The sequence below is a fragment of the Callithrix jacchus genome, chromosome 17 (genome assembly GCF_049354715.1).
Source record: "Callithrix jacchus isolate 240 chromosome 17, calJac240_pri, whole genome shotgun sequence".
NCBI lineage: Eukaryota > Metazoa > Chordata > Mammalia > Primates > Cebidae > Callithrix > Callithrix jacchus.
The window spans coordinates 5,050,356-5,075,025 of NC_133518.1; the positions used below are offsets into that span (position 1 = coordinate 5,050,356).

Below are 24,670 nucleotides of genomic sequence, written 5' to 3' on the forward strand. Positions count from 1 at the left end.
GGCCTCCCCAAGCGCTGGGATTACAGGCATAGGCCACTGTTCCTGGCCATACTTGGTGGTCTTTAATGAACACCCTCTGGGTGAGTGAGTGCCCACTGGGAGCTGCCAGGCCCACCCCATGTCTGTGGGGACTGCCCGTCCCCCACCACCTGCTGAGTTTGTGTTCTTTCCCTTTTCTCCAGCTCTCTAGGGACTTCATGAAGCCCCCGTTCCCTACCCACCAGCCTGGGGCACAAGAATCCACTCTCCAGTGTCCCTCACCTCTGGGACTTATGTATTGGTTTGGTGGTTTTCAAATGTCAGCAATTAATTTCCAGCTCATCACTGTTGCGACGACAGTGCATGTCCTTCTGGAAAAAACATGTCTCCATCAACACCTTGGTGCTGAAGAACCTGAGGGGCCCACTCTAAAGATCCATTAATTGCCAGAGAAGGAGTTTCCCATAATTAGAAAATCATATTCTTTAAAATTCCCTAAGTGCCTTTTCACTGAACAGCCCAAACCATAGTCGTTTTACACTTTGCAGAAAATTACAACATGAGGCTCTCCCAGATCCACATCACCCACACACTGAGGGAGCAGTTCCAGGACATTTTCAATAGGAAATACACTGAGCAGTGGAACACCCCCGGGGGAGGGACACGCAGACACTGTGGACAGAGAAGTGGGAGGCTTCCCACTTTCAGCCAAAACTATTCACTCCCTTACACATATTTCTTGAGGATTTACTAAATGCCAGGCATGTCTCAGGCACTGGGGATACTGCGGTGAATGAAACAGGAACTGTACTCATGAGCCTTGCACCTGGGCAACATGGCAAAACCCCGTCTCAACCAAAAATACAAATATATTAGCCAGGTGCGGTGGTGCACTCCTGTGGTCCCAGACACTCAGGAGGGTAAGGCAGGAGAATTGCTTGAGCCAGGGAAGTAGAGGTTGCAGTGAACTGAGATCACACCATTGCACTCCAGCCTGAGCAACAGAAGTGAAACTATCAAAAAAAAAAAAAGAGCCTGGGCTTGGTGGCTCACACCTACAATCCCAGAACTTTTGGAGGCTGAGGTGGGCAGATCATGAGATCAGGAGTTCAAGACCAGCCTGGCCAACTTAATGAAACTCCCTCTTTACTAAAAATACAAAAAATTAGCTGAGTGTCCTGGTGGCCACCTGTAATCCCAGCTACTCAGGAGGCTGAGGCAGGAAAATCACTTGAACCTGGTAGGCAGAGGTTGCAGTGAGTTGAGATCGCCCTACTGCACTTTAGCCTGGGCAACATAGTGAAACTGTCTTAAAAAAAAAAAAAAAAAAGAGGAGCACAGGACATGGTAGCATGTTGGTGTGGCTTCTTCTTTCTTTTTTCCTTTCAGTCAGTCTCTCTGTCACCCATGCTCGAGTGCAGTGGTGTGATCATGGTTCACTATAGCATCAAACTCCTGGGCTCAAGCAATCCTCAGCCTCCCAAGTGGCTGGAACCACAGGCATGCACCACCATGCCCAGCTTTTTAATAGAAATTCTTATGAGAGACAGGGTCTTGCTATGTCCCCCAGGCTGAACTCAAACTCTTAGACTTAAGTGGTCCTCCCGCCTTGGCCTCCCAAAATGCTGGGATTACGGGCATGAGTCACCCTGCTGGCCTATTGTTTTATTTTCTGATCAAATAGCTCATATTTTAATGCCTATACGTTTCCACGGTGCTACAACACTTTCGCATCGTTCACTCTTCTGCATGGATGCCTTTCCATCACATGCGTGAAATCCCATGTACACACGCCCCACACTGCCTCTCACTGCAGACCAGCAGGACCCTGCCTCTCACCCACAGGGGAAGCCTTGGGCATCAGGTACCCGGTCCAAGTGCCCTACAAGTGATAAGAGTAACCCTTGCCCCATAATCATCGAGGGGCTGCTCCCAGAAATCCTGTTCTGAAAACCCTGCACCTTCGAGCTATCCCTCCAGCCCGCTCCCCCACCACTCCGGCCGCCCTCCTACCACTCCAGCCCGCTTTTCTACCGCTCCAGCTGTCTTCCTACCTCTCCCGCCGCCCTCCTACCGCTCCAGCCTGCTCCCCTACGACTCCCGCCGCCCTCCTACCCCTCCAGCCCGCTCCCCAACCCCTCTGGTCGCCCTCCTACTGATCCAACCCAGTCCCCTAAGACTCCGGCCACCCTCCTATCCCTCCAGCCCGCTCCCCTATGACTCCAACCGCTCTCCTACCGCTCCAGCCCACTCCCCTCTGACTCTGGCCTCCCTCCTACCACTCCAACCTGCTCCCCTACGACTCCGGCCGCCCTCCTAACCCTCCAGCCCGCTCCCCTACCTCTCCGGCCATGCTCCTACCGCTCCAGACCGCTCCCCTACGACTCCGGCCGCCCTCCTACCGCTCCAGCCCGCTCACCTACCGCTCCAGCCCGCTCCCCTACCGCTCCAGCCGCCCTCCTACCGCTCCGACCGCCCTCCTACCACTCAGGCCGCCATCCTACCGCTCCAGCCCTCCCCTACCTCTCCGAGCACCCTCCTACCGCTCCGGCTGCCCTCCTACCACTCCAGCCCGCTCCCCTACCTCTCTGACCGCCCTCCTACCGCTCCAGCCCGCTCCCCTACCGCCCCAGCCGCCCTCCTACCGCTCCAGCCCGCTCCCCTACCGCTCCGGCCGCCCTCCTACTGCTCCAGCCCGCTCGCCTATGACTCCAGCCGCCCTCCTACCGCTCCGGCCGCCCTCCTACCGCTCCAGCCCGCTCGCCTATGACTCCAGCCGCCCTCCTACCGCTCCAGCCCGCTCCCCTACCGCTCCGGCCACCCTCCTACCGCTCCGACCGCCCTCCTGCCACTCAGGCCGCCATCCTACCGCTCCAGCCCGCTCCCCTACCGCTCCGGCCGCCCTCCTACCGCTCCAGCCCGCTCCCCTACCGCCCCAGCCGCCCTCCTACCGCTCCGGCCGCCCTCCTACCGCTCCAGCCTGCTCCCCTACCGCCCCAGCCGCCCTCCTACCGCTCCGGCCGCCCTCCTACCGCTCCAGCCCGCTCGCCTATGACTCCAGCCGCCCTCCTACCGCTCCAGCCCGCTCGCCTATGACTCCGGCCGCCCTCCTACGACTCCGACCGCCCTCCTACCTCTCCAGCCGCCCTCCTACCGCTCCAGCCCGCTCGCCTATGACTCCAGCCGCCCTCCTACCGCTCCAGCCCGCTCCCCGATGACTCTGGCCGCCCTCCTACCTCTAGCCCGCTACCTTAGAACTCCGGCCGCCCTCCTACCCCTCCAGCCCGCTCCCCTACAACTCCAGCCGCCCTCCTACCGCTCCAGGCAGCTCCCCTACGACTCCCGCCGCCCTCCTCCTGCTCTAGCCCGTTCCCCTACCACTCCGGCCGCCTTCCTACCGCTCCAGTCTGCTCCCCTATGACTCCGGCCGCCCTCCTACCCTTCCAGCCCGCTCCCCTACCTCTCCAACCACCCGCTCCAGCCCGTTCCCCTACCGGTCCGGCTGCCCTCCTACCGCTCCAGCCCGCTACCCTATGACTCCGGCCGCCACCCTACTCCTCCAGCCCACTACCCTACCTCTCCAGCTGCCTTCCTACCATTCCAGCCCGCTCCCCTACCCCTCCGGCCGCCCTCCTACTGATCCAGCCCGCTCCCTTAAGACTCCGGCCACGCTCCTACCCCTCCAGCCCGCTCCCCTAAGACTCTGACCACACTCCTACCGCTCCAGCCCACTCCCCTCTGACTCTGGCCTCCCTCCTGCCACTCCAGCCTGCTCCCCTACGACGCCGGCCGCCCTCCTACCACTGCAGCCACCCTCCTACCGCTCCAGCCCTCTCCCCTTCGACTCCGGCCACCCTCCTATCACTCCGGCCGGCTGCCTTCCTACCGCTCCAGCCCGCTCCCCTACCACTCCGGCTGCACTCCTACCGCTCCAGCCCGCTCCGCTACAACTCCAACCGCCCTCCTAATGCTCCGGCCGCCCTCCTACCGCTCCAGCCTGCTCCCCTAACGCTCTGGCCGCCCTCCTACCGCTCCAGCCCGCTCCCCTACCGCTCCGGCCGCCCTCCTACCGCTCCAGCCTGCTCCCCTATGCTCCCGACGCCCTCCTACCGCTCCAGCCGCTGCAGTTTCCGTCACCACCACCCACTGCAGCGAGGCCAGCCGCGGTACAGCAGGCTGCAGCCTCCAGCGTGCAGTAGGTGGCTCCGCCGCCCACTGTGAACACAGTGGCTCCGCTAGAAGATACACAAGAGCCTGGAACAGCATGAGGTGACCTCAGCATGCCTTATATACTGAGGTTTTGCCCATGGTTCCTGGACTACATGTTCTGATTGGATGAGAGGAAACCGTTAGGCCTACTCTGATTGGGTTTTATTTTCATGCTCTGATTGGCTGGCCTCAGACTTGTTTTCATCCAATGAGACTGTGTAGTTCAGGAACCTCTGTGCCTAACCTCAGTATATAAATGGCTCTGTTGGGCAGGCACTCCATTCCAGGCTTTTCTGTGTCTATCGGCTGTGCTCCTCCGTGCTGGGCTTAGAGGAGAAGAAGACGGGAGAGCCAGCTGCTGCCTGCTGGACGCTGGAGTCTGCAGTATTGCGGTTCGCCTTGCTGCAGCTCACCTCACTGTGGTTGGTGGTAGCCACGGACGCATGCCCCTGGAGCGGTAGGAGGGGAAACGAGTTTGGGGCGAGGTGGGAGGGCTAAAGAGGGTGGTTATTGCCAAAGGGACAAAGAGGATGGCGAACAGGATAAGATGTTGAAAAAAGACGGTGAGGAAAAGATGGTGGGAAAACTATTTTGGGGTAGATGGAAGGGGAAAATGGAGTGGCAAGTGAGAGGAGGAATGAGAGGATGGTGAGCGGGGAAGCAGGGGGCGAGGAAGAGGGAGAGAAGCTTTTGTGAAAAGATGGTGGGGAAACGTTTTTGGGTAGATGGAAGGGGAAAATAGAGTGGCAAGTGACAGGAGGAATGAGAGGATGGTGAGGGGAGAACCAGGGGGTGAGCAGGAGGGAGAGAAGGTCTGAAAAAATACGGGAGGAAAGAAGACGGTGGGTAAAAAGATTTTGGGCAGATGCAGAAGGGAAGAGGGGGACAAGTGGGAGAAGAAAAGATGATGCAAAGAGGGAGGGGGAAGAGAAAGTGGGCAAGCAGGAGGGAGAGAAGGTTTTGCGAAAAGAAGGGGAGAAAATTTTTTAGGTAGATGAAGAGAGAAAAGAGGGTGGCGAGTGCAGAGGAGAAAAGGTTTTGCAAATAGACGATGGGCAGGAAAGAAAGACTGCAGAAAGAAAAGACAGTGGATAAAGTGGATAGATGGAGGGGGAAGAGGGTGGCAAGTGGGAAGAGAAAAGAGGGGGTGGCCAGAGGGAGTGCAGAAAGAGGGATGGGAAAAAGAAGATGGGAAAAATAGCGTAGAGGGCAAAGACGTGGCAAGCAGGATAAGGGGAAGAAGAGGGTGAGTGGGAAGCGGGGAAGGCTTTGCAAAAAAGATGGTGAGGAGATGTTTTGGGATAGATGGAGAAGGGAAAGAGGGTGGCAAGAAGGAAAGGGGCAAAAGACGATGGGGCAAATAGTTTTGGGGAGATGAAGGGGGAAAAGAGGGTGCTGGGAAGGAGTGGTGAGAAGGCTTTGGTAAAAGATGGGGAAAGTGTTTTTGTGTAGATAGAGGAGCAAACGGGATGAGAGTGAGGCAGGAAAGAGGGTAGGAAAGAGGAAGAAAACACAGTGGGGGAAAATGGTGTAGAAAAGTTTTGGGGTAGATGAGTGGGGAAAACTGTAGTGAGCAAGAGAGTAGAGAAGGCTTTGTGAAATGACAGTGGGGGAAAATGTGGAAAAAGCTTTGGGGTAGATGGAGAAAGAAAAAGGCTGGCGAGAGGGAAGGGCCAAAGGCTGTTGGGAAAAGAAGATGGAAAAATAATGCTGGGGGACGGACAGAGGGTTTGGGTAGATCTTTTTCTGATTTTTAAATAAGGTTATTTGTATTTTTTGCTTTGGAGAAGTTTGAATTCTTTATATGTTTTCTGTATTAGCTGCTTGCCTGATGGCATAGTTTGCAAATTCTTCCATATTCTGAATTTTCTTCATTGTGATTGCTTCCTCTACTTTGCCGAAGCTTCTGTGTTTAATGCAATTGCATTTGACGCTTTTTGCTTTTGTTGTGCTTTTGATGTGTATTTGAAAATCCCTTGTCCTAACCAATTTCATGAAGGATTTATACTGTTTTCTTCTCTAGTAGTTTCATAGTCGCAGGTCCTACATTTAAATCTTTATTTTGAGTAGATTTTTGTATTGGTAAGATAACGGTCTAGATTTATTCTTGACCGTTTATTATGTATGTGTTGTGTTGTCCTAGCACAGTTTATTGAAGAGACTGTCCGTTCCAAAGGTGTGTTTTTGGTGCCTTTGCTAAAAATGAGTTGACTTTAAATGCATGAATTTATTTCTGAGTTCTCTATTCTGTTTCATTTGTATATGTCTGTTTGTCATTCCTCTATGTCTGTGTGTCTCTCTGTGTCTCCCTTGCCACTTTTATGGCCAGTACCATGCTGTTTTTGTTACTAAAGATTTATAATACATTTTAAAATCAGGTATTGTGATGTTTTCAGTTTTTTTCTTTTTGTTCATGATTCTTTTATCTATCTGAGATATTTTGCATTTCTATGTGAATTTTAGGATTTTTTTTCTGTTTCCATGAAGAATGTCTTTTGTAATTTCACATGGATTGCATTGATTCTGCAGATCACATTGGGTGATAGATTTTTTAATGTATTGTTCTAGTGCTTGGACATGGGCGATCTTTCCATTTACACGTGTCTGTTTTGATATCTTGTCTCTTTTATCATTTTCATTGTGGGATCTTCCAAATTTTTTGTTGTGTTTAGGTATCTTTTTTGGGTGGTAGAAGTAATGAAACAGCTTTCTTGAATTACGAAGGAACGTTGAATTTTATTTTTTTCAGCGTTACTGAAATGATGATATATTTTTTCTTGATTTGCTGAATGTGATGCGGCACGTTTACTTATTTGGGTTTATTGAATTGCCCTCGTATTTCTCAGATGAATCCCTCTAAATCGTGGCAGATGATCTGCTTATTGTCTTGTCAAATGCAGTTTTCAAATAGTTGGTTGAGGATTTTTTGCATCTGTGTTTATCGGGGATATTTGCCTGTGGTTTGCTTTTTTGTGTTGTGTTTTGGTCTGGGTTTTGTACCGGGGCTGGCCTCATAGGACAAGTTTGGAAGTGTTCCTTCCTCTTTATTTTTGGGGGAATATTTTGAGTATATTTGGTATTAGCTCTTTTAAAAACGTTTCATTGAATTCAGTAGTAAAACCATGATTCTTGTGCTTTTCTTTAATGGGAGACTTTTTATTACTACTTTAATTGCATTACCCATAATTGGTCTGTTCTGTTTCTTATTTTTCTATCATTCTCTCCACACCAACCAAGGGAAGCAGTGGAGGCCCCAGCAAGTGGCCACACTAGCTGCTGCCCTTCTCTCTAGCCACTGACACATCTGGTTTATCTCAGTATCCCCAGGTGTCATGTGGGGGGCAGAGTGTAGCCTTCCCTGGCCTAGGAATGCACCAACACAGGGCTCCAGGGTGAGCCCAGAGTTGGGGCTGCAGCTAGAACTTCAGGGAAGGAGAGGACCCTGACCTCTTGCTTCCTGGTTCTGGTGGTGAGGTTCCAGGAGTGTGGCCAGAGTGGGCCCACTCAATGTTGTGTAATAACAGGACAGAGAAGACAGCAGCCTTCAACACTTCACATGAAAATGTGGCATAAGAACCACTGATCAATCCAGTCTTGGTCAGAAAGGCATTGCCACTGTTGAGAGAGCCACTGTCTGAGTGCCTGTAGCTATGTATGTATGAAATATATACATATATAATGCTGTTTGGCTTACGGTGTCTAAAATATTTACCATCTAACGTGTCATAAGAAGTGTTTGCCTCTCCCAGTGCTACCTGCTTATGGTTGTGCATGACCCTGTAAAGATTTAACCACTTTTAATAACAATAAACAATATTAGGTACCGTTTACTGAGGCTCAGAAATGTTTAGTAACTTCCCTAAGGTCACACAGCTAGTAAGTGGCATAGTGGGATCTTGCAGTGACAGTTTGGAGGGAGAGGAGAATAAGTGATAGACTTGATTACTGCCATGCAGATGCAGGTGGCCCCCTGGACTTCAGCTTCTCCAGGTCCGTGCATGACTCCAAAACTGCCAGGCAGCTTTGTGACCCCAATATCTCCTCATGAGGTTGCTCTGGGATGGCTGCCAAAGCTTCTTTTTAATAAAAATCCTCATGAGAACACTGTGACCAGAGCTTCTATGTTTCTGGCATTTTCTTTCCCATGGGGCCGCCCAGCCTCAGCCCTTATTTTGTAACTTGGCTAACTCCTTTCTGGTTTCCTCCTAGACTTTACCTTGTGGGTTCACAGGGGAGACTACTGTTGCTAAACCCTGCTGAGCGTCGTTTCTGGTGGGAAGAGTTGACAAGCCACCTGCTTCTTCACTACTCCTGACTCATCTCTGCAGAGCAGACACACCTCACTTTTTGGGCATCACTGAAGAATGTTCTGGTAAGTACGTTTTTCAGGAATCAAAGCTTAGTACTCAGAACACTCAACTTTAGAAATTTGGAATTATTTTGCACATTAAATCTTTTTTTTGTAAAAGATGGGAGTCTTACTCTTACTGCCAAGGCTGGAGTGCAGTGGCACAATCTCAGCTAACTGCAACCTCTGCCTCCCGGCTTCAAGCAATTTTCTTGTGCTAGCCTCCTGAGTAGCTGGGATTACAGGTGCCTGCCACCACACCCAGCTAAGTTTTACATTTTCCGTAAAGACAGAGTTTCACCATGTTGGTCAGGCTGGTCTTGAACTCCTGAGCTCAGGTGATCCACCTGCCTCAGCTTCCCAAATTGCTGGGTCTGTGCTATGACCAGGTCCAAGACAGGACCCAACCAAGTCTAGGGTGACAGCCAGGGCAGGGTCAAACCTAGGGTGTGGCCTAGACAGAGACAAGGCAGGCAGAGCAGGGCCAGGGTGATGCCAAGGCAAGGGAAAGGACAGAGAATGGCCAGGGAAGTGCCAGAACAAGGGTAAGGACAGTGCAGCTTCATGGCATGGCAAGAGTCCAGGGAAATGGTCAGGGCCATAGCAGCACTGGCAACAGGGCTGGGTCTAGAACAGTGACAGCCAGGGTCAGGGCCAGAGTAGTGCAAGACCAGGGTAATTCCAGGCATTTCAGGGTCAGGACAGGATCAGGACCAGGACAGAACCAGGTAAGGCCTTAAGCAAGGAAAGGCCAGGGACGGGTCTAGGTTAGGGTCAGGTCAGGGCCATAACAGAGGGGCAAGGCTAGGGAAGGACCTGAGCAGGATAAGGGCCAGGACCAGGGCTGTGACAGAGCAGGGTCATGGTGGAGCAGGGACAGAGCTGGTTCATAGACAAGACAGGACCAATGTCAAGGTAGAGCCAGGCTAGTGCCAGCTAGTACCAGGGCTGAGAAGGGTCAAGGCATATCGAGGGCAGGACCAGGACCAGGGAAGAGCCAGGAAAGTGTAGGGCAGGGCATTGGCATAACTGGGCTGTTGCAGGGACATTTCAGTGCCAAGACAGGGCAGAACAGGGCAGGATGATGGTAGAGCCGGGACAGGGACAATCCAAAGCTGAACCAGGTCACTTCAGCGCCTGGATACCTCCAAGTCCAGTTCATGACAGGGCAGGTCCAGGATAATACCAGGCCAAAGTATAGGACCAGGGTCAGGTGCAGGGCAGGGCCTAGTCAAGGCTAGGTTAAGGGACAATGGCAGGGTCTGGGGGTGGAGGACAGAGACAGGACATGTCAGGGAAGGGTGGTTTAAGACAAGGGCTATACTAGGACAAACCAGGCCTAGGGACTTGGCAGAGTCATGACAGGTCCTTGGAAGGGCCAGAGACCAGGGAAGGGTCAAGGTCAGGATACGGGCAGTGATAGGGTCAGGGATATGGCAATGACGGGGCAGAACCATGGCGGGGCAGGTCCAGAGGAAGTCCATAGAGAGGGTAGAGAAAAGCCAAGGCAGGGTTAGGGCAGGTATAGGGAGGGACCAGGGCCAGGACATAACCAGGGAAGGGTAGGCCAGGGAAACTACATGACTAGGCTAATGCAGGGCCAGGTCAGTCCTGGGAGAGAGCAGAGCAGGCAAGGCCATGGTGGGGACAGGGCAAGGATGGGCCATGGCAAGGACGGGACCCATCAGGCACATGACATGTCCAAGTCCAGGTCACGGCCAGAACAGGACCAGGAATATGACCTCTGACAGCCTGGGGTCCTGTCAGGATCAAGGTTGGGACAAAAATCAGGGTCAGATGAAGGCACGGCCAGCCCAGGTCCAGGGAAGAGGCAGTACATGCTGGGGCTGGGCCAGTGTAGCACAGGGCCAAAGAAAGGCCAGGGTAGGACAGGACCAAGTCAGGGTCAGGACTATGGCAGGACTGGTGTCAGGGTCAGAGCCATGGTAGGACCAGAGACAGTGCCAGAGCAGGTCCTGGACATGGGTAGGGTTGGGCAGGGCAGGGCCAGAGTAGTCCAGTGCCCAGTCAGAGTTGGGTCAGGGCAGGATAGGGTCTGGGCAGAGCAGTAGTAAGGTAGCACACGGTATTGCCAAAAGCAGGGCATGGTCATAGCAGGGGCAGGCCTAGGAACAGGGACAGGGCAAGCACTGGGCCAGGGTATGGTGGGGCAAATACAGGCCCAGGTTAGAGGATGACAGAGTAGGGCCAAGGCAAGGCCAGGGAGAAGGCACACTCAGGGCCAGGGGCAGGCCAATGCAGAGAGGGCCGATGAAGGGTCAGTGCAGGGTGAGGGCAAGACCAGGACATGGTGGGGCAAGGAAGAGCAAGGGAAGGGCCAGGGTCCAGACCAGGGAAGGCTCAGGATCTGGATAAGGACAGAATAGCACCATTGCAGGGAAGGGCAAGACAGGGCTAGAGCCTGACCATAGAGAGAGCAGGGCAAAAGCCAAGTCAGGGTCAGGGCAAATCCAGGAAGGGGCTAGGGCAGGCCAGAAACAGGGCACAACCAGTGTAGGGTAAGACTGGGTAATGCCATGACTGGACCATGGCAGTGCCAGGAAAGGGCAGTATATGCAGGGACCTGATAGACTAGGTCAGAGACAGGTCCAGGAATGGCTGGGACAAATCAGGCTTAGGACATGTCCACGTCCAGGTCAGGGCCAGAACAGGGCCAGGACAGTGACCACTGGCAGGCTGGGTACCATGACAGGACCAGAGTCAGCAGGAGCAGTAGGGCCAGAATCAAACCATGGCAAGCACAATTCCAGGGAAGGTACAGGGTAGCACATGACCAAGACAAGGATAGGGTAGGGCCAGGGAAGTGGGTACAGCAATGCCTAGTCAGGACTGGATGAGGGCAAACTGGGGCTGGGTCATGGCTCGGGAATAAACAAGGGCAGGGTCACAGCTAGGGACATGATGGGGCCAGGAGAGGTCAAGACATGGGGAAAAACCAGAGCAATGCCGGGGACATGGCAGGGTCAGACCTTGAGAAAAGGTAAGGTTAGACAAGCTCAGGTCCTAGGCAAGCCAGGGCTAAGGTAGCACAGAAGCAAAGCAAGGCAGACAGTGTAGGGTGAGGACAGTGTCAGGGTATGGCAGGGCAGCGACAGAGATACCCAGGGCTGGTACATGGACAGCAGGGCCCACAACAAGGCAGTGTCAGGGAGGGGCTAAGACAAGGGCAAGGCCAGGTCAGAATTACAGCCAGGGTAGTGTAAGACAAGGGCTGGATATGGCCAGTGTAGGGAGGGTCATGTCAGGCTAGGATAGACTAAGGGCAATGTCAGCATTGAGGCAAGACTAGGATAGCACAGGACCAAGGTAGGGTCAGAGAAGGGCAGGGCCAAGGCAGATCCAGGAAATGGCAGGGCCAGCATAGCAGAGAGACAAGGAAAGGCTAGGGCAGGTAGTGGCCAGGGCAGGGCCAGAAGCAAAGTAAGAATGACAGGCATGAATGAATGAAAGGGCAGGACCAGGCCAAGTCAGAGTGAGGGCTATGGCAGGGTGAGGGTCATGGGCAAGTCAGGGCCCAAGCAGTATTAGGGTTAGAGCAGCACCCTGGCATGGGAATTGTAGGGCAGGGCACTGGGGAGTACAGTGCCCAGTTGGTTGTGCTAGGGCAGGACCTGGGTGGGTCATGGTCAGGGAAAAACCAGGGACAGGGTCACAGCCAGGGACATGATAGGACCTAGATTAGGGCCAAAAGCAGTGCAGAATCAAGGCCAAGGCAGGAACGTGGCAGTACCAGGACTTGGCACAGGATAAGGTCAGGATGAACTGGGGGCCAGGTCAGGGCAGAACTAGGGTAGTGCAGAGCCAAGAGAAGGCAAAATCAGTATAAAGTAAAGACAGTGCCCAGGGATGGCAGGGCGGGGACAGGGAATACCAGGGTTGGGAAATGGACAGGAGAGGACCCACAACAAGTCAGGGCCAGAAAGGGGCCATGACAAGGACAAGGGCAGAGAATGGCCAAGGAAAAGGAAGGGCCATGGAAAGGTGAAGGCAACGGGTGGGGAGGGCCAGGGAAAAGGCCATGGCTGAGGCAGGACTAGGACAAGGCAAAGTCAGGTCCTGGGAAGGGTAGAGCCCTGACATTGCCAGGTTCGAACCACGGTATGGCAGGGCCAGATCAGAGTCAGGTCTATGGCATAAACAGAGCAGGGTCAGCTCCGTACTGTAGCCAGGGAAGGTCCAGGGACAATGCAGGGATAAAGAGGGTTCGGGGTGATTTGTATTTTGCTATAGCCCCCTAATTTTAGTAATACTGCCACAAGTACTATTGAGCCAGCAATAGGGGCTTCTACATGGCCTTTGGGAAGTCATGGGTGAAGTCTGTATAGACATATTTTGACTATGGAAGCCATCGTATATGACAACAATGTGGTGTTATTAGTTCAAGAACATAATAATTCTTGGGTTATATTTGTTATTGTTTAGTATATTTAGTGATGAGATGTTTTGGATATATAGGAATGTAATAAGTAAGGGGAGGGATCCCCTAGTATATGAAATAAGAAATATGAGCTTCCATTAAGACATTCTGGCTGATACCCTCAGCGGGTAGTGATGATTAGAATGGGGATTAATGTAGCTTCAAATAGAATATAAAATATAATTAGGTCTGTGGCTGTGAATGCTATAATTAGAAAAATTTGTAGAAGAATTAGTGTGGAAATATAGAGCTATTTGTGGGAAAGAATCAGTGGCTACGTGATGTTGAGTAGCTAGAATTATAAGGGGTAGTAATCAGCTGTTAAAATTAGAAGAGGGGATGTTAATGGGTCTGAAAGGAAAGTCAGTGAGAGGCTGGGTGGGTTGTTGGGTTGGCAAAAGCGTAATAGTGCAAAGAGGCTAATAAATAAGCTATGGGTGGCTGTGTTGATTCCGATTGTTATTTTTTAAAAGTTATGTTGCTGGTAGTAGTATGATATCCCAAATTTTGGGGATAATATTTTTTATATTTTTAAATTATTTTTTAGGGTGTACAGAATATAACTTTTTTTATTGTTCCATTATACAATTTTACCTTTCTTTGGAATCTCCAATTCTCATAGTGGCAGAAAATTAGTCATGGTCATTTCTTGGTAAATTCAGGCATTTTACATTTAAGCTTAGTTAATTATGAATTGTTCTTTTTTCTTAGCCTGGCTCCTAGGCTTGGGGATATACTTTATATCTCAGTCTCAGGGAGAGGTGTCTGCTCCCCAGACCTCCAGGTGGAAGTGTGTCACTGCCACTTCTGCACCTGCATCCCCAAACTTTATCTGGAGAATTCAATAATAGTTTCTCATACTTCTTTACATCTAACCCCTAAGTAGGATACAGGGATATCCCTTCTTGGAGACCATGACTGCTTTTATCATTACTTCCGCCCCATTTCACCTCTTCCCTCAACTCAGCTTTATCTAGTCTGGGGTTGGGAAGAGTGTGAAAAAACTGATTGAGCCAATATACTATTTGTTCAATTTTTGGATCTTATGTCTGAGTTGAGAACTCTTGTCTTAAAACTCAAGAATTTGGCATATTTCTTCACTGATTCCACTGTGACAGCTTCCGTAAACAATGGATATCTTGCATCTATTCCCCCAAATGGTAATTGGAGGAGGAATCCAGAGAAAAGGGAGTGTGGGATGGGGAAACCATAATTGGTGAAACCTCACATATTATCCCAGCTATATAAGAGATAGAGGATGTGAGAAAGACAAACCAAATATTAGCAGAGTTCACACCCAGGGCATAAGACGAAGAGAAGAAGGAAAAAGATTTTGGTTTTACATCTTTCCACATTGCCTAATTTGTTTTTACAATAAACATGTATTTTTTGGACATGAATTTAATTAGTCTAAAGATTAGTGAAATGGTGAAATGGCTCACATCTGTAATCTCAGCACTTTGGAAGGCGAAGGGTGAAGGATTGCTTGAGCCCAGGAGGTTGAGACCAGCCTGCGTAACATAGTGAGATCCCACCTCTACAATACATTTAACAATTAGCCAGGCGTGGTGGTGTGCACCTGTAGTTTAAGTTCTGCACACGGCTTAGGCCATATGTGTTGGAAATTGTGACTAGTAGGGCTATGCCTACTGCAGCTTCACATACAGCAAATACTAGAAGGACAATAGGTATTAGGAACTCAAACTCAGTAGTTTGAGTTCTTTGTTTTGTGTATTAACCGCTTTCCTGAGGCATAGTTTGCAGATACTTCCATATTCTGGATTGTTTCCGCATTCTTCTGATTGCTTCCTCTACTTCACAGAAGTTTCTAATTTGAATGTAATTGCATTTGGTTCTTTTTGCTTTTGTTGCTTGTGCTTTTGATGTCTATTTGAAAATCCCTTTTCCTAATGAATTTCATGAAGCATTTAAGCTGTTTTCTTCTCTAGTAGTTTCATAGTTTCAGGTCCTACATTTAAATCTTTATTTTGAGTAGGTTTTTGTATTTGGTAAGATAACGTTCTAGATTTATTCTTGTACATGTGGGTGTTGTGTTTTCCTAGCAGTTTATTGAAGAGATTGTCTTTTCCAAAGGTGTGTTCTTCGTGCCTTTGTTAAAAATGAGTTTCCTGTAAAGGCATTAATTTATTTCTGAGTTCTCTATTCTGTTTCATCTGTGTATGTCTGTCTGTCATTCTTCTATGTCTGTCTGTCTCTCTCTGTCTCTCACTTGCACCTTTTTTGGCCAGTATTATGCTGTATTTGTTACTATAGATTTGTAATATATTTTGAAATCACGTGTTTTGATGCTTCTAGCTTTTTTCTTTATATTCATGATTCTTTTGTCTATCTGAAGTATTTTGGATGTCTGTGAATTTTAGGATGCTTTTTTTTCTATTTCTATGAAGAATATCTTTTGTAATTTCATGTGGATTGCATTGATTCTGTAGATCTCACTGGGTAATGTATATTTTAACATTCTTCATAGTGCTTGGACATGGGATATATTTCCATTTACATGTGCCTGCTTTAATACTTTCATCTGATTTATTGCTTTTGTTGTGGGATCTTCCAACTTTCTGGTTATCCCTAGGTATCTTTCGTTGGTGGCAGCAGCAATGAAATAGCTTTTTGAATTTTTATTATGAAGGACTGTTGAATTTTACGTTTTTCAGCATCTACTGAAATGATTATATGGTTTTTTTGATTTGCTGAATGTGATGTAGCATATTTATGTATCTGTGTTTATTGAATCATCCTCCTGTTTCTCAGATGAATCGCACTTCATCATGGCAGATGATCCTTTTATTGTCTTGTCAAATGCAGTTTTCATGTATTTTGTTGAGGATTTTTTGTATCTGTGTTCATCAGGTTTATTTGCCTTTTTCTTTTTTGTGTCTTGTTTTGGTCTGATTTTTGTACCAGGATAGTGCTGGCGTCATAAAACAAGTTTGGACATATTCCTTCCTCTTCATTTTTGGGGAAATATTTTGAATAAAATTGGTATTAGCTCTTTTAAAAATGTTTCATTGAATTCATCAGTAAAACCATGATTCTTGTGTTTTTCTTTGACAGGAGACTTTTCATTACTATGTAAATTGCATTACCCATAACTGGTATATTCAGGTTTCTTATCTTTCTATCATTCTATCCACACCGGCCCAGGGATGCAGGGGAGTCCCCAGCGAGTGGCCACACTAGCTGTTGCCTTTCTCTCTGGCCACTGACACATTTTGTTCATTTCGGCATCCCTGGGTGTTCTAAGCAGGGGGCACAGTGTAACCCACACTGGCCTGGGAGTGCACAAACACGAGCCCTGGGTGAGCCCAGAGCTGGGGCTGTAGCTAGAACTTCAGGGCAAGAGAGGCCCCTGGCCTCTCACTTCCTGATCCCAGTCCTGAGGTTTCAGGAGTGGGACCAGAGTGGGCTCACTCAGTGTTGTGTAATGACAGGGCAGAGAAGGCAGCAGCCTTTGACACTTCACATGAAAATGTCACATGAGAAGGACCACTGATCAATCCAGTCTTGGCCAGAAAGTCATTGCCATTGGCGAAAGAGCCCGTGTCTGAGTACTTGTAGCTGTGTATGTATGAACTATATACATGTATATATGTAATGCTTGTTGGCTTACAGTGTCTAAATATTTATCATCTAATGCGTCAGAAGAAATGTTTGCCTTTCCCAGTTCTAACTGATAATGGCCATGTGTGACCCTATAAAAATGTAACCATTTTTGATAACAATAAACAATAATATTAGCTGCCATTTACTGAGGCTCAGAAACATTAAGTAACTTGCCTAAGGTCACACAGCTAGTAAGTGGCAGAGCAGGATCTTACAGTGACAGTTTGGAGGGAAGAGGAGAATAAGTGATGGACTTGATTCCAGCCATGCAGATGCAGGTAGCACCCTGGACTTCAGCTTCTCCAGGGCCGGGCTTAACTCCAGAACTGCCAGGCAGCTGTGTCACCCCATCTCTCATAAGCTTGCTCTGGGATGGCTGCCAAAGCTACTTTTTAATTACAATCCACTTGAGAACACTGGTCAGAAGCTTCTGTCTCCCTGGCATTTTCCTTCCTGTGGGACCTCCCAACCTCAGGAGTTCCTCTGTAACATGGCTAACTCCCCTCTTGTTTCCTCCTAGACTTTACCTTGTGGGTTCAGAGGGGAGATTGCTGTTGCTAAGCCCTGCTGAGCATCATTTCTGGTGTGGCAGAGTTGACAAGCCACCTGCTTCTTGACTACTCCTGACTCATCTCTGCAGAGCAGACACACCTCACTTCTTGGACATCACTGAAGAATGTTCTGGTAAGTAAATTTTTCAGGATTCAAAGCTTACTGCTCAGAACACTCAGCTTTAGAAACCTGGAACTATTTTGCCCGTTAAAGTCTGGGCTCACTGCAACCTCTGCCTCCCGGGTTCAAGCAGTTTTCTTGTGCTAGCCTCCTGAGTAGCTGGGATTACAGGTGCCTGCCACCACACCCAGCTACATTTTATATTTTCAGTAAAGATAGAGTTTCACAGCATTGATCAGGCGGGTCATGAATTTGTGACCTCAAGTGATCCGTCTGCATCAGCATCCCAAAGTGCTGGGTCTGTGCTGTGGTCAGGTCCATGACAGGGCCCAGCCAACTCTTGAGTGATGGCCAGGGTAGGGTCAAACCTAGGGGAGGGCCAAGGCAGAGGCAGGACCAGGATGGTACCAAGACCAAGGAAAGGACAGGGGATGGCCGGGGTAGGGACAGGACAGGGGCAAGGATAGGGCAGGTTCATGTCATGGCCAGGGTCTGGGGACAGTGTCAGGACCATAGCATCACCAGCAACTGGGCTGCGGCCAGGGCAGTAACAGTGCCAGAGTCAGGCCCAGAGCAGTGCAAGACCAGGGTAATGCCAGACATTTCAGGGTCAGATAGGATCAGGACCAGGGAAGAACCAGGGTAAGGCCTCAAGCAGGGCAGGACCAGGACCAGGATGTAGGTTATTGCCAGGGTGGGGCCGTAACAGAGGGGCAAGTCTAAGGAAGGGCCTGAGTAGGTTAAGGATCAGGACCAGGGTGGGGGAAGGGCCAGGACTGTGACAAGGTATGGTCATGGCAGGGCATGGCCAGAGCTGGTTCATAGAGAAGGCAGGGACAGTGCTAAGGTAGGGCCAGGGCTGAGGAAAGGACAGTGAAAATCAAGTGTGGGACCAGGGCCAGGGCACAGGCAAGGCAGGGTAGGTCAGGGCATTGGTATGACTGGGATGTTGTAGTGTCATTTCAGTGCCAAGACAGGGCAGAAAGGGAAAGACAATGGTAGGGCCAAAGTAGGGACAAGCCAAGGCTGGTCCACATCAATTCAGGGCCAGGATACCTCCAAGTCCAGTACAGGACCATGGCAGATTCAGGGTTATTGCAAGCCAAAGTGTAGGACCAGGTCTGGGCTAGGGCCAGGTCCCGTGTGGGGCCTAGTCAAAGCTAGGTTAAGGGCCAAGGTAGGGCCAGGTCAGGGTCTAAGCCAGAGTAGGTCAAGGGCAGAGCTAGGGCAGGGTGAAGACACAGCCAGGGCACAGCAGGGAAGGGTGGGTCAAGACAAGGGCTATACCAGTACAGAGCAGGACCAGGTCAGTGGCATGGACCAGGAAGGGTCAGGGTCAGGCCTGGATAAGAGCAGGGTTATGGTCAGGGATATGGCAGGGACAGGGAAGGACCATGGTAGGGTAGATCCAGAGCCAGTCCATACAGAGTAGAGAAAAAGTCAAGGTAGGGTGAGGACAGGTCCAGCAGGGATGAGGTCCAGGGCACAACCATGGTAGGATAGGCCAGGGCAATGACACTACTGGACCATGGCATGGCCAGGTCAGTCTTGGGAGAGAGCAGAACAGGCAAGGATGTGGTGGAGACAGGGCAGGGAAGGGCCAAGGCAAGGATGGGACAAATCAGGCCCATGGCATGTCCAAGTACAGGTCACAGCTAGAACAGGACAAGGATCATGAGCATTGGCAAGCCTGGGGTCATGTCAGGACCAAGGTCAGGACAAAAGGTAGGGTCACAGTGAAGGCATGGCCAGCCCAGGTCCAGGTAAGGGGTAGGGCCTGCTAGGGCCAGTGTAGTACAGGGACAAGGAAAGGGCAGGGCAGATAGGGGTCAGAGTAGAGGCAGGGACAGGGAAGGCAAAGGGTAAGGAAAAGGCCAAAGAAGTGCCAGAGAAAAAGCAAGCCAGGGAGGGTTGAAGGCAAGAATGGCCATTTCAGAACCTGAGTCAGAGGAGGCCAAAGGCAGGGCCAGGACTGAGGAAGACCAGAGTAGGGAGGGACACATCAAGCCAGGGTAGGGCTAGGGCAAGGTTAGGGACAAGTTAGGACTAAAATAGCACAGGACTAAGGCAGGGCTAGTGCCAGGACAGAATCACAGAATGACAGGACCAGGTCAGGGTCAATTCAATGGCATGGGCAGCGTCAGCACATTGCTATGGGCAGGGCAGGTAAATGCAGAGCCAAGGAGGGGCCAGGGTTAAAGCAGACATAGGGTGGGTCTAGTGTCAAGGCACAGTAATTGCAGGGCGTGTACGTTGCCAGGGCCAGTTTAGGGACAGGTCAAGGTTGGGTGAGGGACAGGGCCAGATCAGGGCAGGACCAGTTAGGGTACAGGGCAAGAGCCGATCCAGAGCAGAACCAGGACCAGGAGAAACCAAAGGTAGGGCCAAGGTAGGGTAGGGCTAGGGCAGAGTAGGACTAAGGTAGCACAGCCTGGCCAAATGCAGGGTAGGACCATAGTAGGGGAAGGATGAGGATCAGGGCAAGGGCAAACACTGGGCCAGGGTATGGTGTGGCCAGTACAGGGCCAGGATAGAGAATGACAGGAGGATGGCTGGAGGAATGGGTAAGATCAGGGCCATGGCCAAGTGAGGGCCATGACAGAACCAGAGCTGGGTTAACACCCTCATATTGGCAATGCAGGGCAAGGAAAATGGCATTGCCCAGTCAGGACTGTGCTAAGGCAGGAGCAGAGCTTGGATAGGACCAGAACTGTGGCAGGGCAAGACCCAGGGTAGGATGAGGGTTGGGTCATGGCCAGGAAAAATTCAGGGGCAGGGTAAGAGCCAGGGACATGAAAGGACAAAGATGAGGGCCAGGGCTGTGTGGAAACAGGGCAGGGCCAGAAAGAGCCAGGAACATGGCACGGCCAGGGCTTGGAACAGGGCAGGTTCAGGACCAGGGCAAGGTAGGGCAGGGATAGGGTAGTGCAGAGCAAAGGCAGGATAGGGCCAGTGTAGAGCAAGAATGCAGCAAGAGGATGTCAGAGTGTGGTCACAGAAGGCCATGCTGAGAACATGGACCCGGCAGGGCCCACAACAAGACAGGGCCAGAAAGGAGCCAGGACAAGGGCAAGGTCACTGAAGGGCCAAGGAAAAGGCAGGGCCACGGAGGAGCTAAGGTAAGGACAGGGCTGTGTGAGAACCAGAGTCAGGCCAGGGCAAGACAAAGGGAAGGGAGGGCCACAGCAGACCAGAGGAGGGCCAGGGCAAGGTCAAAGCTAACACAGGACTAGGAGAGCACAGGTTTAAGACAGGGCCAGTGAAGGGCAAAGCCATGCAATCGCCAGGGCATGGTCAGGTCCATGGCTTGAACAAGGCAGGATCAGTGCCATACCATAACCAGGGAAGGTCCAGGGACAAGACGGGACCAAGATAGACCAGGACCAAGTCAGCCATAAGGTAGATTCAGTGACAGGGCATGGCTGCATCAAGGACAGGGCCAGTCCAAGTCCAGGTTCAGGAAAGGTCTAGAGCATGGATAGAGCCAGTGCAGAACCAGGAAATGACAAAAGCAGGTCCAGGGCAGAGTATGGTTAAGGGTAGGACCAGAGCAAAGCAGGACCAAGGTAGCACATGGCCTGGCCAAATGCAGGGGAGGACTAGGAGTAGGGCCAGGGAAAACACTGGGCTCTGGGCATGGCAGGGCCAGGGCAGAGGAGGGCAGTGCAGGGCCAGACTATACCATGGACAGAGTAGGCCTGGGGTTGTCATCCCAGAGCAGGGTGAGGGCAAGTCTGATAAGAAGGCAGGGCCAGAGCCAAGACAGAGCCAGGGAAGAGCAGGACAATTTCAGGGGAAGGGGAAGGTCAGAGCTTGCAGGGGCAGGGTCATGTAGATCAGGGACAGGATAAGGATAGGACCAGGGTCAGGGCCAGGGCCAGGGCCAGGGCCAGCTCAGGGCAAGGCAGGGAAGTACCAGAACCAGACCATGGGGCAGGGAAAGTCCCAAGGAAGGACGAGGTAGTACCAGGGCTGAATGACAGCTCCAAGTGCAAGGGCTGAGGAAGGATATGGGAAGGTCCATAGCTGAGTCAGGGTCAGATCGAAGACATAAACAGGGAGGGGTCAGGATCAGTACAGGTCCAGGGCACAACCAGGGAAGGGATAGGCAGGGCAATGGGAGGACCAGACCATGGCAAGGCCAAGTCACCACCGGGACAGGGCAGGACAAGACCGGGGTCACACAGGATAAAGGTAGGGCAAGTCCATTGCAGGGCTGGGGTTTGGACCAGAACCAGAGAAGTGCTGAGGCAGGGCCAGTGCTGGGACCAGGACTAGGAAAAAGGGCAATGTCAGGAACAAGGCAAAGAAAGATCCTCAGGGCCAGAGTCAGGGACATGGCAGGACCAGCAACAGGGTTAGGTACAGACAGTGATAGGGCCAGAGTCAGGGCGAGGGCCAGAAGAGTGTGTACTGGGTTAGGACTCAGGCAAATCAGGGCCAGGGCCAGGCCAGTGTCATGATAAGGCCTTAAGCAGGTCAGGACCAGGACAGGGTTAGTGCCATGGCCAGGTCTAGGACAAGACTGGGGCAGGACCATGATAGGGTCGGCACCATGGCAGGACCGGGGTTAGGAGCATGAGCCAGTGGTCAAGGTCAGGGCTAGGGCCAGGTCAGAGTGGCAAGACCAGGAGCAGGGTGAGTGAGGTCAGGACCAGGGTAGAACTAGGATTGTGCAAGGTCAGACCCAGGCCAGAAGCAATGTAAGGTCAGGCTCTAAGACACTGTGGCCATGTCTAGGCTGGGGCCAGGGCCACAGCAGATGCAGAGCCAAGGAGAAAGCAGAAACATGGAGGGTCCAGAGGAGGGCAAGATCAAGGCAGAACCAGAACCAGCAAGAAGCAAAAGCAGGGAGAGGGCAGTGCAAGGCCTGGTTAGGGCCAGTTCCAAAATAGGGCAGGGCTAGGATAGTACAAGGCATAGCAAAAAGCAGGGCAGGGGTCATAGCTGGGGTACAACTAGGAACAGGGCCAGGGTATTCTGGGGCCATTACAGGGCCATAACAGAGGATGACAGTGCAAGGCCAGGGTAAGGAAAATGTAGGGCCAGGGCCAAGGCAGAGAGTGTCAGTACAGGATCATTTCAGGGTGAGAACAAGACCAGGGAATGAATGGGTAGGGAAGGTCCAGGAGAGACCTGTGGTCCAGGGTCAGGGCCTGGAAAAGGAAAGGGCCAGGGCCAGGGATATGACAAGACCACCAAATCAGGGCAGGGCAAAAGTTAAGACAGGGTCAGGACAGGTCCAGAAAAGGGCCAAGGCCAGAGCACAAACTGTTCAGGGTAAGATAGGGTAATGGCATGACTGGTTCATGGCAGAAACAAGTACAGTGTAGCAGAGGGCCAAGGAAAGGACACTGCAGGATAGGGCCAGGGAAACGTCAGGACCATGACAGTACCAGGGCCAGAAGCAGGACAAGACCAGAGTCAGGACAGTTCCAGGGCCAAGAGAGGGTCAGGAACATGGAAGAACAAGTGACAGGATGAGGGTCCTGGGCAAGTCAGGGCCAGGGTACTGGGTAATGCAGTGCCCAGTCATGGGTCAGCCAGGGCAGAACCAGGACTGGGGTCAGGCTGGAGCCTGGACAGAACCTGAGCTGGGTCATGGCCAGGGAGAAATGAGAGGCAGGGTCACAGCCAGTGTTATGACAGTACCAAGACCAGGACCAGGACAAAGTCAGAAACAGGGAAAAACGAGGGCCAGGACAGGGAAAATGCAGGACCAGAACTTGGCACAGGTCGTGGTCAGGACCAGCACAAAGCCAGGGCAGGAAAGGGCAGATACAGGTTGTACAAAACCAAGACAGGGTAGGGCTAGTGCCAGAGCAGGACTAGAAAAGGGCCAGGCTATGACAGGACAGGCACATGCAAGCCCAGAGTCGTGATATGGACAGAGCAGGGCCCCCAAAAAGACGGTGCCAGAAAGGGGCCAGGACAAGTGCAAGGCCAGAGAAGGGTCAGGGGCCAAGGCAAGAGGAGGGCTAGGTCAGATCCAGAGCCTGCACAGGCTGAAGGCAGGGCTCAAGCTAGGCAAGACTAGCATAAGGTCACAGCAAGGTCAGTGCCAAGGCAGGACTGGGATACATAGGGCTAAGGCAGACCAGGGAAGGGTAGAGCCAGGGCAGAACCACAGCAGGGAAGGTTCAAATCCATGGAATGGACAGTGTGTGGCCAGCACCATGTCATAGCCAGGGCAGGTCCAAGGAAAATCCTGGGCCAAGAAGCACCAGGGCCAAGCAATCATAGGATGGGTCCAGTGCCAAGGCACAGCCAGTGGGGGCCAGGGTATTGCCAGGGCCACCATTGGCCAGGCCAAGCCTGGGTTGGTGATAGAGCCAGACAGAGGGCAGTGCCAGCAAGTTTCCAAGGTAAGGGCAGGCCCAGAACAGGACCAGGACTAGGCAAAGGTAGAGCCAGGACAGGACACAGCCAGTGTAGGGCCAGGCCAGAGCAGGACTAAGGTAGTACAGGGCATGGCTAAAAGCAGGGGAGGGCCATAGCAGTGGCAGGAATAGGAACAGGGTTAGGACAAGCAGAGGGCACAGTGTGTGGCTGGAACAGGGCGGAGGAGGTCAGGACCAGGACTAGGTCATGGACAGATTAGTCCTGGGGTCAGCCTTGGGCAAGACCAGGAAAAGTTCAAGGAGAAGGCAGGGCCAGGGCCAAGGCAGAACCAGAGTAGAAAAGGACCAGTGTAAGACCAATGCAGGGTGAAGGTGAGGCCAGAGCACCGAAGGGGTCAGGGCCATGGTGGGTCAGGGTCTGTACAAGGTTAGGGCCAAGCCCCAGAATATTGCAGGACCATGACCAGGGCAGAACCAGAGCCAGACCACAGAGAGGGCAGAGCAAGTACCAAGGCAGGGCCAGGTAGTGCCAGGACTGAGTGACAGTGAATTCTAAGTGCTAGGGCTGAGGCAGGGTCAGGGAATGTGCTGGGCTGAGTCAGGTTTGATCCAATACAATGCTTGGGCCTGCCCAGGGAGGATTCAGGGCCAGGATAGGGTTTGGGAGGGCAATGGGAGGACCAGTACAAGGCAGGGCCAGGTTAGCATTGGCACACAGCAGAGGCAGTCCAGGATAGCACAGAGCAAAGGCAGGACAAAGGTAGGGCAAGTCCAATGCAGGACCTGGGTCCAGATCAATGCCAGAGAAATGCAGGGGCAGGGACAAGGCTGGGACCAGGACCAGGGAAGGGCAATGTCAGAACCAAGACAAAGCCAGAACAGGGCAAGGGCCATGGCAGGACCAGTAACAGGGCTAGTGACAGGGCCAGGTATGGGGTTACGGCCAGGACCATGTACCAGGGCAGGGTGTGCACAAATGGAAAACGATTTCTTTTTCTATAATAGGGGATGTGGCATTTTGGAGTCCCGGCTGGGTTGGGTGGGCCATTAAGATATACA

The 24,670-nt window shown here is 51.8% G+C and overlaps 1 long non-coding RNA gene across 1 annotated transcript in view; it reads left to right on the plus strand.

Moving 5' to 3' along the window:
* The first annotated feature begins 4,468 nt into the window (after positions 1 to 4,468).
* LOC128930975 (uncharacterized) overlaps positions 4,469 to 24,670 on the plus strand; it is a 45,057-nt gene continuing 24,855 nt past the window's right edge. The window contains exons 1-3 of the long non-coding RNA XR_013528321.1: positions 4,469 to 4,645; positions 8,398 to 8,560; positions 17,119 to 17,282. This is a non-coding gene — a long non-coding RNA (uncharacterized LOC128930975). The remainder of the gene's footprint in view (positions 4,646 to 8,397; positions 8,561 to 17,118; positions 17,283 to 24,670) is intronic.